This window comes from Centroberyx gerrardi, chromosome 5, assembly GCF_048128805.1.
Source record: "Centroberyx gerrardi isolate f3 chromosome 5, fCenGer3.hap1.cur.20231027, whole genome shotgun sequence".
In the NCBI taxonomy this organism is placed as follows: domain Eukaryota; kingdom Metazoa; phylum Chordata; class Actinopteri; order Beryciformes; family Berycidae; genus Centroberyx; species Centroberyx gerrardi.
The window spans coordinates 34,066,453-34,079,773 of NC_136001.1; positions in this window are offsets into that span (position 1 = coordinate 34,066,453).

Sequence of the window (13,321 nt, forward strand, 5' to 3'; positions counted from 1 at the left end):
CAGTTTGAATCCCAAGAGCAGACCTAGTAAACAGTCTAGATTAATTTCTAATGGTACAGCAGAAGGTAGGACTGTGCACATAAAGTCTACCTTATGGTATTTCTACAGTACGCAGTGGAGAGAAAGTGGACAGATGGGACCAGGTAAGGTAAATGGACTGGATAAAGTTAACGGCCCTGCTACAACTAACCATCGACTTGCCCTTGAGCAAGGCACTTAGCCTTCATCTGGCCCAGTGGAAGGCTGTGGTTGTACTGGGCAGCTCCCAGTTGGCCACCAGTGGTTTCAGTTTCCTTAGAAAACAATGAGAAGCGTTTTGGATCTTTGGATTCTTGAAGTCTCTGCCCAGATGGAATGACTGAGGAATATCATTTTAAATATTTCCTTTAGATGTTTTAAGATGGGAGTTTATGTCCCTAAGGTGTTGAGCTCTATAGTTCTTCCCACACCAGCTGATAGGACTTACTTTTTAAATACTGGTGTCTGATTGGTCTGATTTTTAGCCTGATATTCAGACTAAATGGCTGCGATTCAGCAGTCTGGGACCAGGCGAGAACTTTTTCATTCCTTTGGATTCCTTTGCTTTTCGATTCATGCAGCCTCGATGAACTACAAGGTGGCACAGATTTTATTTATTTTTTTTTTACATCCATTTCCCAGTGGCCAACAGCAGAAGCCTGTGGTTGTACTGGGCAGCTCCCAGTGTGAATGTGTGTAGCTGTATGAGTCTGTAGCAGGATGCTGCTGGACATGAGCTTCAGTACTGAGGCAAGACAATGAAGTAGAAGCCAGATCCCCAAAAACTGGATCATCGCTCTCTTACCTTCAGCCTACAGGGGCAAAGTTTGACCCACAACTCAAACTGAGCTGTCAACACTTCATACAATGTTAGGCTATGATTTAAAACGTGTTACTCTTTGGACAATATAAGACATAACAGTTTGGGCTTCATCTTTTCTACACATTTCTGATGATATGGAGGCGGGCTTATATGGGCACATCGGTTATTTTCTTCTCCTCCGGTCACACCTCATTGGAGGACAGAGGCGAGGAGACATGAAAGATCCTTCATGCAACTTTTTAACCATTTGCAACATCTTTAACGATGTTTTTTTGGATCCCGAGTCAGCGAGGAGTCAAGGACGCATTTAGGCCAAATGTGTCTCCTCAACTCACCAACGTTAGATCTTTTCCCCTCTCGTCTCCTTGGTATCTTTGGTATACAGCATCATAGACCGGCTGGTTGGTAAAACATGGCCGTACGATGTGCAGTGTACTGATGTCACCTTACAGGATTTCTGGGTAATGAAGTTCAAATTGACCTCTCGCTGCCATTTGGGGCCGCTAACGTCCAAAATTTGTTTTATATGTGACAACGTAATTTCACATACATATATAAAATGTCAATGGGAAATTTCATGTTCATTTATGAAAACCAACATGTGCTTTCAATTCACGTTTTCACATGTGACTTTTTTGTAAGGGATGAAAAGGTGAACTGTAGACTGTCGATGACATGTACGATGTCGTGGGTTTGAATCCCCTTCTCTCTCTCACTCTCTCCCTCTTTCTGTCCCTCTCTCTCTTCATCTTACCTGTCAGTCTCCACTGCATCAAATCAAGCAAAAGCTCCATTAAAATAATCTTTATAAAGGCAGCAGCTACTGTCCGCCTGACAGTGATATACTTACATCTCCCACTTCAATTCAGCAGTGTCCCAACCTCAACCCAACATAACTGACAAACCCCAGTTAAAGCCAGTTTATACGCTGCTAAATAAAGCCCTAGGAGAGCATCAATCAAGTGTGCATGAGAAACAGAGGCACTGAGCCAGTCTGGATGTATATAGTATCTCGGTGTGTGTGTGTGTGTGTGCGCGCGCGTGCTTCTCTCTAAAACTCATATCCCGAACCCCAGACACACACTGGACCGCATCCAGGAACGGGGCATTAACTACAGACGGCACTCTGCTCTGTTCTCCCATGATGAAGTCAACTGACATTTTAAACTGACATTTCCTCCAATTCTCTGTCAGAATAAGTCATACGAGAGCCGGCTTTACCGCTGTTATGAAGGAAAAAGTCAAAGGCGTTTACCGTATGCCGCCAGAAAAATACAGGGACAAAAATCTGGCCAAAATAATCTCTTTTTTTTTTTGACAGGAAGGCGTAGCGGTCAGCAAGCTTGAAGGTGCAAGTAGAAAAACAAAAAGAAAGTACAGATTGTGTCCAGTCCCACAGTGAATTCACGGTGATGACATATAGATGACATATACATAAATCTGCATCACTGATTCCTCCAGCTCAACAGTGATCCAACCTATATCCAGCTCATAAAGCTTCTCCATTGTCTGTTCTAAACAGCCGGTGTCTGTTTTACGTTTCCTGGTTTGTTCAGGAATCAACAGAAGAAGAAGAACTGGGACGTTATCATGAGCAGCGATAGCCACCATGGCTGAACAGACAAAGAAAAGAGAAACTCAAACTGCATCAACAGAAAATCTAAGCTCCGCCCACACTGTTTGATTGACAGGTGATCTGTGGGAAGAGCAGATATGATGTAATTTATCAATTTCCCTGACTTTCCCTGCCTGAAATACACCTCAAAATTCCATGACAATCCAGGAAATGGTTTTGAATATATACTGGTGGTTGGATACATGGAAACACACACACACACACACACACACACGCACACACACACACACGCCCCAACAGATTGAACACAGTACATGTCAGCGTGTCGGATGTAAGCATGATTTTCGTTTCTTCGTGTTAAACTGAGCCTCGACTCCATGACAGTTTAATTTTCTCCAGTTGACCTTTTCATACGACGTATTCAGCGATAAGCTCAGGTTGAATCAACACACACACGCACACACACACACACACCTGCCTCTACCCTCTATCTTCTCTCCTGTCATCTAACCTCACAGTACCTCAATAAACACCCCACCACACACACACACACACACACACACACCCTTCCCCCTACACACAGGGAGACACCAACTCCCTCGTTCCCATGTTGGAACAGATGTACAGTGCAGCCACATCATTATTTAACAACAGAAAGCCTCTTTCCCCCAAAGCATTTCAGTGCATCGCAAAGCAATTAATCCATTTAGCTTAGAGACACAGTGTGGAGATATAACAGTAAAAAAAACTAACTAAAAAAATCAAACTGCAGAACTTCAGTAACTGTAAGACTCTTACGTTACATGTTGCTGCTATTATCTGAAGAGACAATAACACGTTTAAATGAGACAATTGTCTGGTTTCTATATTTATTACTATTTTTACTACAACTTTACTATTATATACTGACAGAGAGAGAGAGAGAGAGAGAAAGAGAGAGAGAGAAAGGAAGGAGGAGGTGAGGGGAGAAAGAAAGGAAAAGACAGAAAGAAAGAAAGAAAGAAAGAAAGAAAGAAAGAAAGAAAGAAAGAAAGAAAGAAAGAAAGAAGGGACTGATTACAGATAGTGTCAGTTTGGATCATTGAGGGGGAGGGAGAAAGGGGGGAGGAAGGAAGGATACAAAGAAGGAGGGGAAGGGAGAGTGGGATGGAGGAAGGGAGAGACAGAGAGAGTAGAAGAAAGAAAGACTTTGAGGGAGAGGAAAGGAGGGAAGGAGAGGGAGAGAAGGAGAGAGATGGAGAGGAAAGGAGGGAGGGAGCGAAGGAAGAGAGGAGAGAAACGTTTGGGTTTTTTTTTACTTTAAATGCCCTTTAATAAAGCATGTCACTTAAAAGAAAACACTACAAAACAAGTCAAAACACACACACACACACACACACTCCTCCAGAAAAAGAGGGAAGGACAAAGAAAGAGGAGGAAGAGAGAGAAAGGGAGGAAAAAAGAGCGAGAAAGCAAGGCAGGGAGGGAGAGGAAGAGAGGGAGAGAGTGGGGAAGAGACAGAAAAAGAGACGAGAGAGAGACATAGGGAGAGAGAGAGAGAGGGAGAGGGAGAGAGAGACAGAGGGAGAGAGAGGGAGATGTAAAAAGACGTGGACATCAGACACATACAGACACACACAGTCACATATCAACACACACACTTACACAGACACACGTACAGACAGACACTTGCACACACACAAGCACCTACACACATACACACATAGATACATGGGCACACACACACACACACACACACACACACACACATATATCTACACGCATACAGACACACAGATACAGAAACACATACACACATACACACATACAAACGCACAGACACATACAAAGACATGCAGGTCATGACACACACACACTCACACACACACACACACACTGTGAGACACAATTAGAGAGCGATAGCGATGAATTTGAAGAGCGCAGATGTGAAGATAAAATGTGATTAAAGTAAATCACACTGAGCCAGAGAGAGAGAGAGACATACACAGAGAGAGAGAGAGACAGCAAGAGAGAGAGAGACAGAGACAGAGAGAGAGAGACATACAGAGAGAGAGAGAGAGAGACAGCAAGAGAGAGAGAGACAGAGACAGAGAGAGAGAGAGAGAGAGTTTTATTTTTTTATTTAACCTTTATTTAACCAGGCAAGTGGAGGAAGAGAAAGGGAGGAAAAAAGTAAATCACACTGAGCCAGAGAGAGAGAGAGAGAGAGAGAGATACAGAGAGAGAGAGAGACAGCGAGAGAGAGAGAGACAGCGAGAGAGAGAGAGAGAGAGAGAGAGAGAGAGTTTTATTTTTTTATTTAACCTTTATTTAACCAGGCAAGTCATTAAGAACAAATTCTTATTTACAATGGCGACCTGGCAAAGAGAGAGAGAGAGAGAGAGAGAGAGAGAGAGAGAGCGAGAGACAGAGAGAGAGGGAGAGAGAGAGAGAGAGACAGAGAGAGAGCGAGAGACAGAGAGAGAGAAAGAAGAGACATTAGCTCGGTTTCCATCCAAATATTTTATTTGAATTGGAAAGGAAACGTCAAAATTCAATCAAATTTCCTGAATATTGTGAGAAAATGTTCAAGCTCGATTGAAATGGAATTGTTTTTGACGATAAAGAAATGATGCCATAAGTGACGATGGAAACAAATTAGTCAAATTCAGTTCAGTTCAGTTTAATTGTACAACAGTTAAAAAGTTTGGACCCCCCCCTGGCGGCCATATTGGAGGTCCTCAGCTCTTGGGCAACACTGTTCTGTCCGTCTCAAACGAATTTAACATTTCTGTCTGTTTCTGACTGAACTGATCATCTCATCACTGATCCATCTGATTGATTTAGTGTTTAGATAATGTCAGCTTGTCAGCTTGTTAGCTAGCTAACCATAGTATCTGGTCAGCTAACATCACTGTCTTGTTGTTAACACATCTGATTAGCACACTAGCTAACGTAGCTAGTAGCAGCTAGCGTTAGCATGTTCACATTAACATCAGTGTGTTTGCCGGCTAGTTAGCTAGCTAACAGTTTGTTCAGGTTAACTGAGCTGACTCTTCTCAAGCTACAACTCAGAGTGTTTTGCAGTAGAGACTAGGGCTAAAGGTTTTAATCACTTTTGGGTTCAACTTCCCTCTCAGTGTGGTTTGGAGAGCAGAGCCGCCTGCAGACGATGTGCAGTGAGGTAATCAATCGTCATGATGGAAATATGAAAGGAATGAAAGGAGAAGTAATGTAATCTTACATCCGGTCCGTGTTAACATGTATACTGAACTAATGCAGGATGAATGCATGAAGGACTTCTACTGTGGCTGCTGCTGTATGTTCTGTGTGTCTCCCTCTGCGACAGTTACGAGATTAACACTGGGTCTTTAACAAGTCAACACAGTCACACACACACACACACACACACACACATACGCAGTAGCTGTTTTAAAGTCTTAAAATGCCATTGCTTAGAATTTATGATACTAACCTTGGAGGAGACATGGCCAATACAAATGGAATAGACCTTGTGTGTGTGTGTGTGTGAGAGTGAGAGAGAGAGACAGAGAGAGACAGAGAGAAAGAGAGAGAGATGGGGGCAAGCACTTGTTTTTTGTGTACATGTGTATGGTTTGCCAGTGTGTGTGTGTGTGTGTATGTGTGTGTGACAGATGATGGAGTGCCATACAGAGATAGATCGGCCACACACACACACACACACACACACACACACACACACAGTCTTGCTCTCTCTCTCTTGTCAGTCACACCCATAAACACGGATTCAGTCTCTCTCTCTCTCTCTCTCTCTCTCTCTCTCTCTCTCTCTCTCACACACACACACACAGCAAAATGCTCCCATGACTGTGTCACTGTTTTATGATCTTTATGGTAATACCCCACTAAATCACCTCAGGTAGTTGGTAAAAGGTTTTATTCAGCTCTTTGTTCCCTCTGACACCTCAGATCTCTATTTGGAATCTAAACACACCCAATATACATTTCCTTCTGGCTTTTTTTTAAGCAGATTTGTACAAAGGCTTTCATTCCAAAACGCTATATCTGCATTTTGGAAAAAAAAGATTGCTACCTGAAATTCTCGCTCAAAACCCACAGAAACGAGGAAGCTGAATACAATGGGGGAAGACTCAACTTCATTAGAGGTCCATATCATGTAAAGCAGGACTCCCTCTCCTCTGTGATGATAAAGGAGTTGGATGTGTATCTAAACATGGTGAAAGTATCAAAACTAAATCCACACAATCCATATTAGAAAAGCGAGCCTCTAAACGAGCCGTTTGGACTTCCGTAACTTTGTGGCGTCACAAAGGTTCGCTCATTATCATTTCTGTAAGAAATAATAGACTAACAAAGTGTTTTTTTCAAAGCGGTCGAGCGGTCGTCATCGTTTATTACCGGAGAGTTTTCCCTACCTGTAGCCGCCGGGCCGCGGCGTCTCACGTTTCACTCTCGAAACGGTTAGCCAATCGGAACAGAGGGGTCGTTAATATTAATGAGCCTTAAAGACACGGAGACAGAAACGGCCTGTTCTTGGTAAGGCTCAGAGAGATGCTGGAAAATGAACGTGGAGAAATGGATTGAGAGTGTTTTTGGTTCATGACACCACACACACAGCTTTGAATGGACCTCAAGACACAAAATAAAACTCTGGGAAGTGGAGGAGATGGACCTCTAAATAATTGATAGAATGACATTGTTTTCCACCCACAGAGCGATAGGGTTACAAGAAGACTTGGATTATGCTGAACGAGCTGTATGGAGACATTTATGAACATTTATGGACATTTCTTGCCCTTTTTGAAGCCTAAAGGACTGGACTCCATTTACTGCAAGTGTTTGGAAGAAAGCTCCTGGAGCCCGGAGAACTGCCGGTGAGTTGTATGAAGAAAAAACATAATCTGATTTGTACTGGCATGAGGATGATTAGATTATGACCAAATTTTAATTTTTGGGTGAACTTTTCCTTTAACCGAAGTTGTTTTACTTGCCGTTAGCTAACCTATTCACATGACAAACGTGTGAAAATAATCTTCGTAATGTAGTCCTCGTTTCCACAACATGTAATCTGCATTTCAAACTCACATTTCATTTGTGAGACTGTTGGCTGATGAAAGAGTTTCTTATTGAGTTACATGAGGCTGCAGTGCTGAACCTTTCCCCCTGGTATCCTCCTGCAGCGCCTCTGCACTGCAACACACTGGGTGAAACTCTTGTGTATTATATAATCATTGAATTGCACTGAAGCAATTGCACTTCAAAATAAAACCCATTGCCATTAAGCAAATCACATTTTCTATAGTCCATTCACAACAGCGGCTGTATCCCTCAACAGCAAACATAATACTCTGCTTTCATAACACAACACTGGGCCATTAAAAGGACTAAATGCTATATCCGTCCTCTATTTTCACTCTCTAATTGAATTTCTAAAGATATGCGGATGCCCAAAGCCCCATAAGGAACATTAATCCCTGCTCCTTTAGTTCAGTTTGAAATAAATTGTTTTCTTTGTGGTAAATATCCATCAAACGTAATCCTGTTAGGGGTAGGGACTGATGCAATGGATGGTGGAACAACAATTTCTTTTTACCTTCATTTATCCAGGGAAGGCGTCTGCTTCTCCATCTCTTTTTCAGGGCAGACCTGTCCCAGAAAGAAACATCCAGACAAACACAGATGTTACAGACGAACAACATACACCGTGTCCAAAAACAAGCAACTGTGAGTGTGTATGAACGGGGCCGGCTTGAAATACTGTAAGAAGAAAAAGAAGAGCAGGAGAAAGAACAAAAAATTAAATGCAGAAATGCACTGGGTCAATAAATCATCAATCAGTTAAGTGCAATCTTATCGTAATCTTATCTTAACTGTTGGAAACAGCAATGTTATTATGCAACTTTATTCACATTAAAATAACAAATAAACAGAATCTATTCAACATTGTCAGTCTGTGTGTTCAGGTCTAAATCCTAATTCCCCTGTTTGCCTGAAACTGTCTTTTCAGTGATGTTGGGTCGTTTTGAGGCGTAAACCACTTCCTGTGGGTGTGTCTTGTGGGCGGGGCCAGCGGGGAGCCCGGTGTGTCTGTCAAGGTGAGGCGAGCGGCCGCAGAGCAGGAAGTCACGGCAACAACAACAACGGAGGAAACCAGGAAGAAAAGAAAGAAGAGCGAAGCTGAACGTTCAGAAACACGGTGAACGTCACCGTCAGATCGGCTGTGGAGGCTTTGAGATGACATCATCAAGATGACCGACAGGTGTTGGGGCGGGGACTTGACCGATGAGGGGGAGGAGGGCGGGGCTAACCATACACTTCCTGTGTCAAGGAGAAAAATTGCATATTAGAGCTTTAACCTTGTTATTAGAGCTTCATGTTCATACAGTTCAACACATCCACAGTCCTCTACTGCTGGACACTGAGGGTTTATGTGTGAAGCTGTATGCTCAGGAAAATCTTCCCTGGATAAAAAAAAATACAAAATAATTTGACAGATAAAAGTAGGTTTACTCAGCTCCCTCTCTCCCGGTTCAGCTGCTCTGCTCTCCACAGACTGATACATTTATATTATATGCAGGAAGGAGGCGAGGCGATGCATCACGAAGCTGCGTTTACCTGTTCAGAGGAGCGTTTCTAACCTGGTTTTAAATGGATGCATGAAAACCTCAGAACTGGGTTAGAACAACCTTAAGCTCCGACTCTTAATTATTAGAAACCTGGCCGTCATTTATCAGCACTGTGTAGAAAAGACTCTAAATTACTGCTTAAGAATAGAATTAGAAAAGACTAGAAAAACGTACGTACAAGAAAATTGGTATTTATCAAATGTGTGAACACATCTGCCTCGGTGGTTAAGATGTCCGGCTTATGTCGTGTTCTTGTCATGTAGGATTTACTGTGAAAACGTTAACGTCAGCCTCGTAGTGGTGCTTACAAGTGGGATAAAGTGGGATTTTTTTACGGACTCCAACGTCTCCCACTCGGTGTCTCAAACAGCAGAAGTGTGTCGATACAGGCAGCAAACACTGCAGTGAATCAGCTGTCCAAGACCATAAAAATCTAAATGATCAGTTAGATTCACAGTAAAACCAGCAAGTCTACTTACAAAAAGCGAGTGAGGTTATTGATAAATAAAAAATATTTTTGATGTGGGTTATACACATGAACGCTTCGTCATAGCAACTAGATGTCGTCCCATTCTTACACTTCTTCTGATATGACATGAACGCAGCATTACTCCCGTGTTGAGCAGGTTACTGTGGCATGGAGACACCTCACTGCTGACATCAGTGAAAAACATGTCAGTACTTATTGTTACTGTTGGGATCATAACATATCTGTCCACTGTATTAGACGTAGTGATGGGACGATATATCAAATTTCAATTTATCGCGATACAAAAATGTGACGTGAGTCTCTCCATCCAAATTATATTATTGTCACTTTGTAATGACATTTTTAAATTGTTGTTTATATATAAATAGGTAACACTCTACAATAAGGGTACATTAATTAAGGGTTAGTTAATGCTTAATAAGCATTAACTAACCCTTAATTAACAGTTAACTAATGTGTCTGGTAATCATTTACTAATGGTGTTCATGTTAACTAAGGTATTAATTTATACATTATTTAATAGTCATCTTTATAAACTATTAAATAATGTATAAATGAATACCTTAGTTAACATGAATACCATCGGTAAATTATTACCAGACACATTAGTTAACTGTTAATTTAGGGTTAGTTAATGCTTATTAAGCAAATAAGCATTAACTAACCCTTATTAAGCATTAACTAACCCTTAATTAATGTACCCTTATTGTAAAGTGTTACCTATAAATAAAATTGTTTCATAATAAATAAACAGAATTCTGCACAGTCAGACTTTGTTGTCACTGAAGTTTTATTGATCACATGGTATCCTGGTTGGATTGATCCTGAACCTCAGATCAGGTATTGAACCGTATCGTACTGTCGCTCAGTCAGAGAGGGAGGGAGAATATTCTGTTGTCTGGTTCACTGACGGCAACAGAGAGACTCAGTCGTCGGGTGTCAGAGGTTCATGGAGACAGATTAACCTGAATGACACTTTAAGCCTTATGGACAACAGCTGTGTTACTCTGCATGTCAACACAACCGCTGCTGTTCTACAGTATGGATTAGTGTTTGTACATATGAACACATCAGTATGGTAGACTGCGTTGAATTCAATTTTCTGCCTCTCTCTCTGTAACCAAGCAGAGATGAGTGTGTGTGTGTGTGTGTGTGTGTGTGTGTCCTACAATCTGCATCAGTGCTGAAAACTCATCTCTTCAACAAGGACCTCAGAAGTACCTCACATCTCCCCACTGAATCTTCTCTATTCACTCTCATTTCTTCTAAAAAATGTCATTGTACCTCTTCCCGTAGCTCTTATTGCTTCTTCTCTCTCATATGATCACTCCGGGGTCACAGGAATATTTTCAGGACGCCCAAATTCTTCTCCTTCTTCTAAAAGAAAACATGCTGCTTGTTGTTTGGAAATGCATGCAGACATGAAACCTCGAACGATCGCAGACGTCGGGATAGCATGACGCTAATGAATGCTGGTTGAGGCTCAAGTTCCATTAGCATGGGGGAAGTATGTGTGATCCAGAGCCAATTTGATGAGATTTTAATGAGGTTAATCATATTTTTGTTGTTGTTTTTGCATTTGAGGGAAATCTCATGGTACAACTGCGCTGTGTCAGTGCGAATGAAATCCAAATTATATGGATGCTTTCTTGATGCACATGACAAAATATACTTATAAACACATAAATATAAGTAGTATTCCTGCTATTCAAGAGGAATTAAATGGCATTAAAGATATTAAAAAGCTCTTCCTGTGGTTTCAGCAACCCATGGAAACCCCTAAGCCTTTTCATCGTTCATTTCAACACAGAGGTCCTGTGTAGCAAGGCACTGACACTGCAGGGTTGGGGGTTCAATTCCCAACAGGGCCAGCATGCTAAAAAATGGATGCAGCTGTAAGATGCTTTGGATAAACCACTCCTACATGTCAGTCATGTAACCGGCTGACACTGTTATCATGATCAACTTGCTCTGAGTGAGCAGGCAGGGCTCAGAGCCTTGCTCAGAGGCACTTCTGAATTGTTGCTCATATCTGATTTTTTGTTTTTGGCTGACTGTCCATATTTATTTTAGGATGTGACCCATAACTGATACCAATATGATGTTGCTGAAAAGAGTAACAAGAACAAAAACTGTCACATCTGTTTTTGTAGCTACGCTTCTCCCGCTTGTTTGCAGTTCTGACTGAACTGAGGCGTTTCCCCAAATACCAATCAAGTCACTCTTTGTCTTTCTTTCCATTGTTGTGTATACTTACTGTAATGGCAGTGCTGACAAATTCTGATTTGAGCATTTGAACGCTCAAATCAAGGCTACGTTCACATTACAGGCCTTAATGCTCAGTTTAAATTTTTTGCTCAGATCCAATTGTTTTGTCTTACCTGTTCTCATTCATGTTTGAAAAGTGACCAACACCTGAGTGTTCCCTCAGTATGAACGGGCCGCTACTGTGAAGGCCCCGCATGATCAAATGAACAACAAATGACCTCATATTTGCCAGACAGTACATCATGGAAGCTAGTAAAAATGAAAGTCAAATTGCCTGTCCAAGCATGAGGAATATTTGCAGTGGAGATTGGATGAGGCTTCGTCTGCTGATGAAGATGAAGATGACTTCCATGTTGCTGCTGTCCTCCATCTTTTTCTGAAGTGAGCCAACGCAGAGAGACAGACGATCTGCTGTGGAGTGTGAGGGAAAAACCACATGAACTCCGATCTGACCGGCCAGACTGAGGTTGCAAAAAATCAGGATTGGGACAGTTTGAGCTGCAGTGTGAGCGGAGCCTCATCGAGCTTCAGGCATGCAGCAGTGAAATCAGGCTGCGATGTTCAACTGTGTCTCTTTCATTTGACTATCACCGGAGAATCTAGCACAACATCTGGGCCAAACCTTACAACACAAATCACTGCAGAAGTCCTCCCTGCTGTGCAGCAGTTGCCAAATCAAGCGCTTCTGCTCTTTAATGTGCCTCCACTGTACTGCCTGAAACCTACACTTCAAAACACTGCAGCTGAATTGGTAATGCTTGGCTTGTTCTAACTATGAGGTTTATTTAAAAGATGTTAGAAACCCCATGGGTGTATATTTAAAAGAAGTTACACATCCCATAGGCGTGCATTAAAAACAGGTTAGAAACCCCATCGGCGCACATTTAAGAGGTTACAAACTTAAGCGGTTTTCATGTAAAAGAAGTTGCAAGAAGCGTCTGTTTTACTTGGCAGGAATCAGTTGTTAGTCTCCATGTTTCCTTGTGAAACCAAACTTTCTGCTTCCAAGGCTTGTTTGAAAAACAATCTGAACATGCTGAAGTCCCTGGAGGAGAGCTTGGAGAGATACCTTTAACCACAAATCTGCCTGTCAGTCGAATTACTTTGATGCTTATTTTTTTGTGTTTTGTTTGAATTCCCTCAATGAGCGATTATTGTCAGAAAATCTAGCACAAAATCTAGGCCAGATCTGCAATTGTAAAACAAATCACTACAGGCGTTTTCCCTGCTGCACACCAGCTGCCAAATCAAGAGCTTCTGAGCCTTAATGTGGGACTTTTGGACCAAAGATTAATGGCCTTCGATTGCCCAGTCCCACCTCCTGTGCTCCCATTCTGCTGAATGGTTGCCCCCCCCCCCCCCCACCACCACCACCACATACTGTATGAACACACACACTCCACTCCACTGCACTGTACTAAATCTGCATCATCTTTTAAGTCACTTCTTAAAACCCACTTTGATGGAATTGCTTTTATGTAATGACCTAATATTGTTTTTGACGTCCCTGCCTCGCTTTTATTGCTTTTACTGTTGAT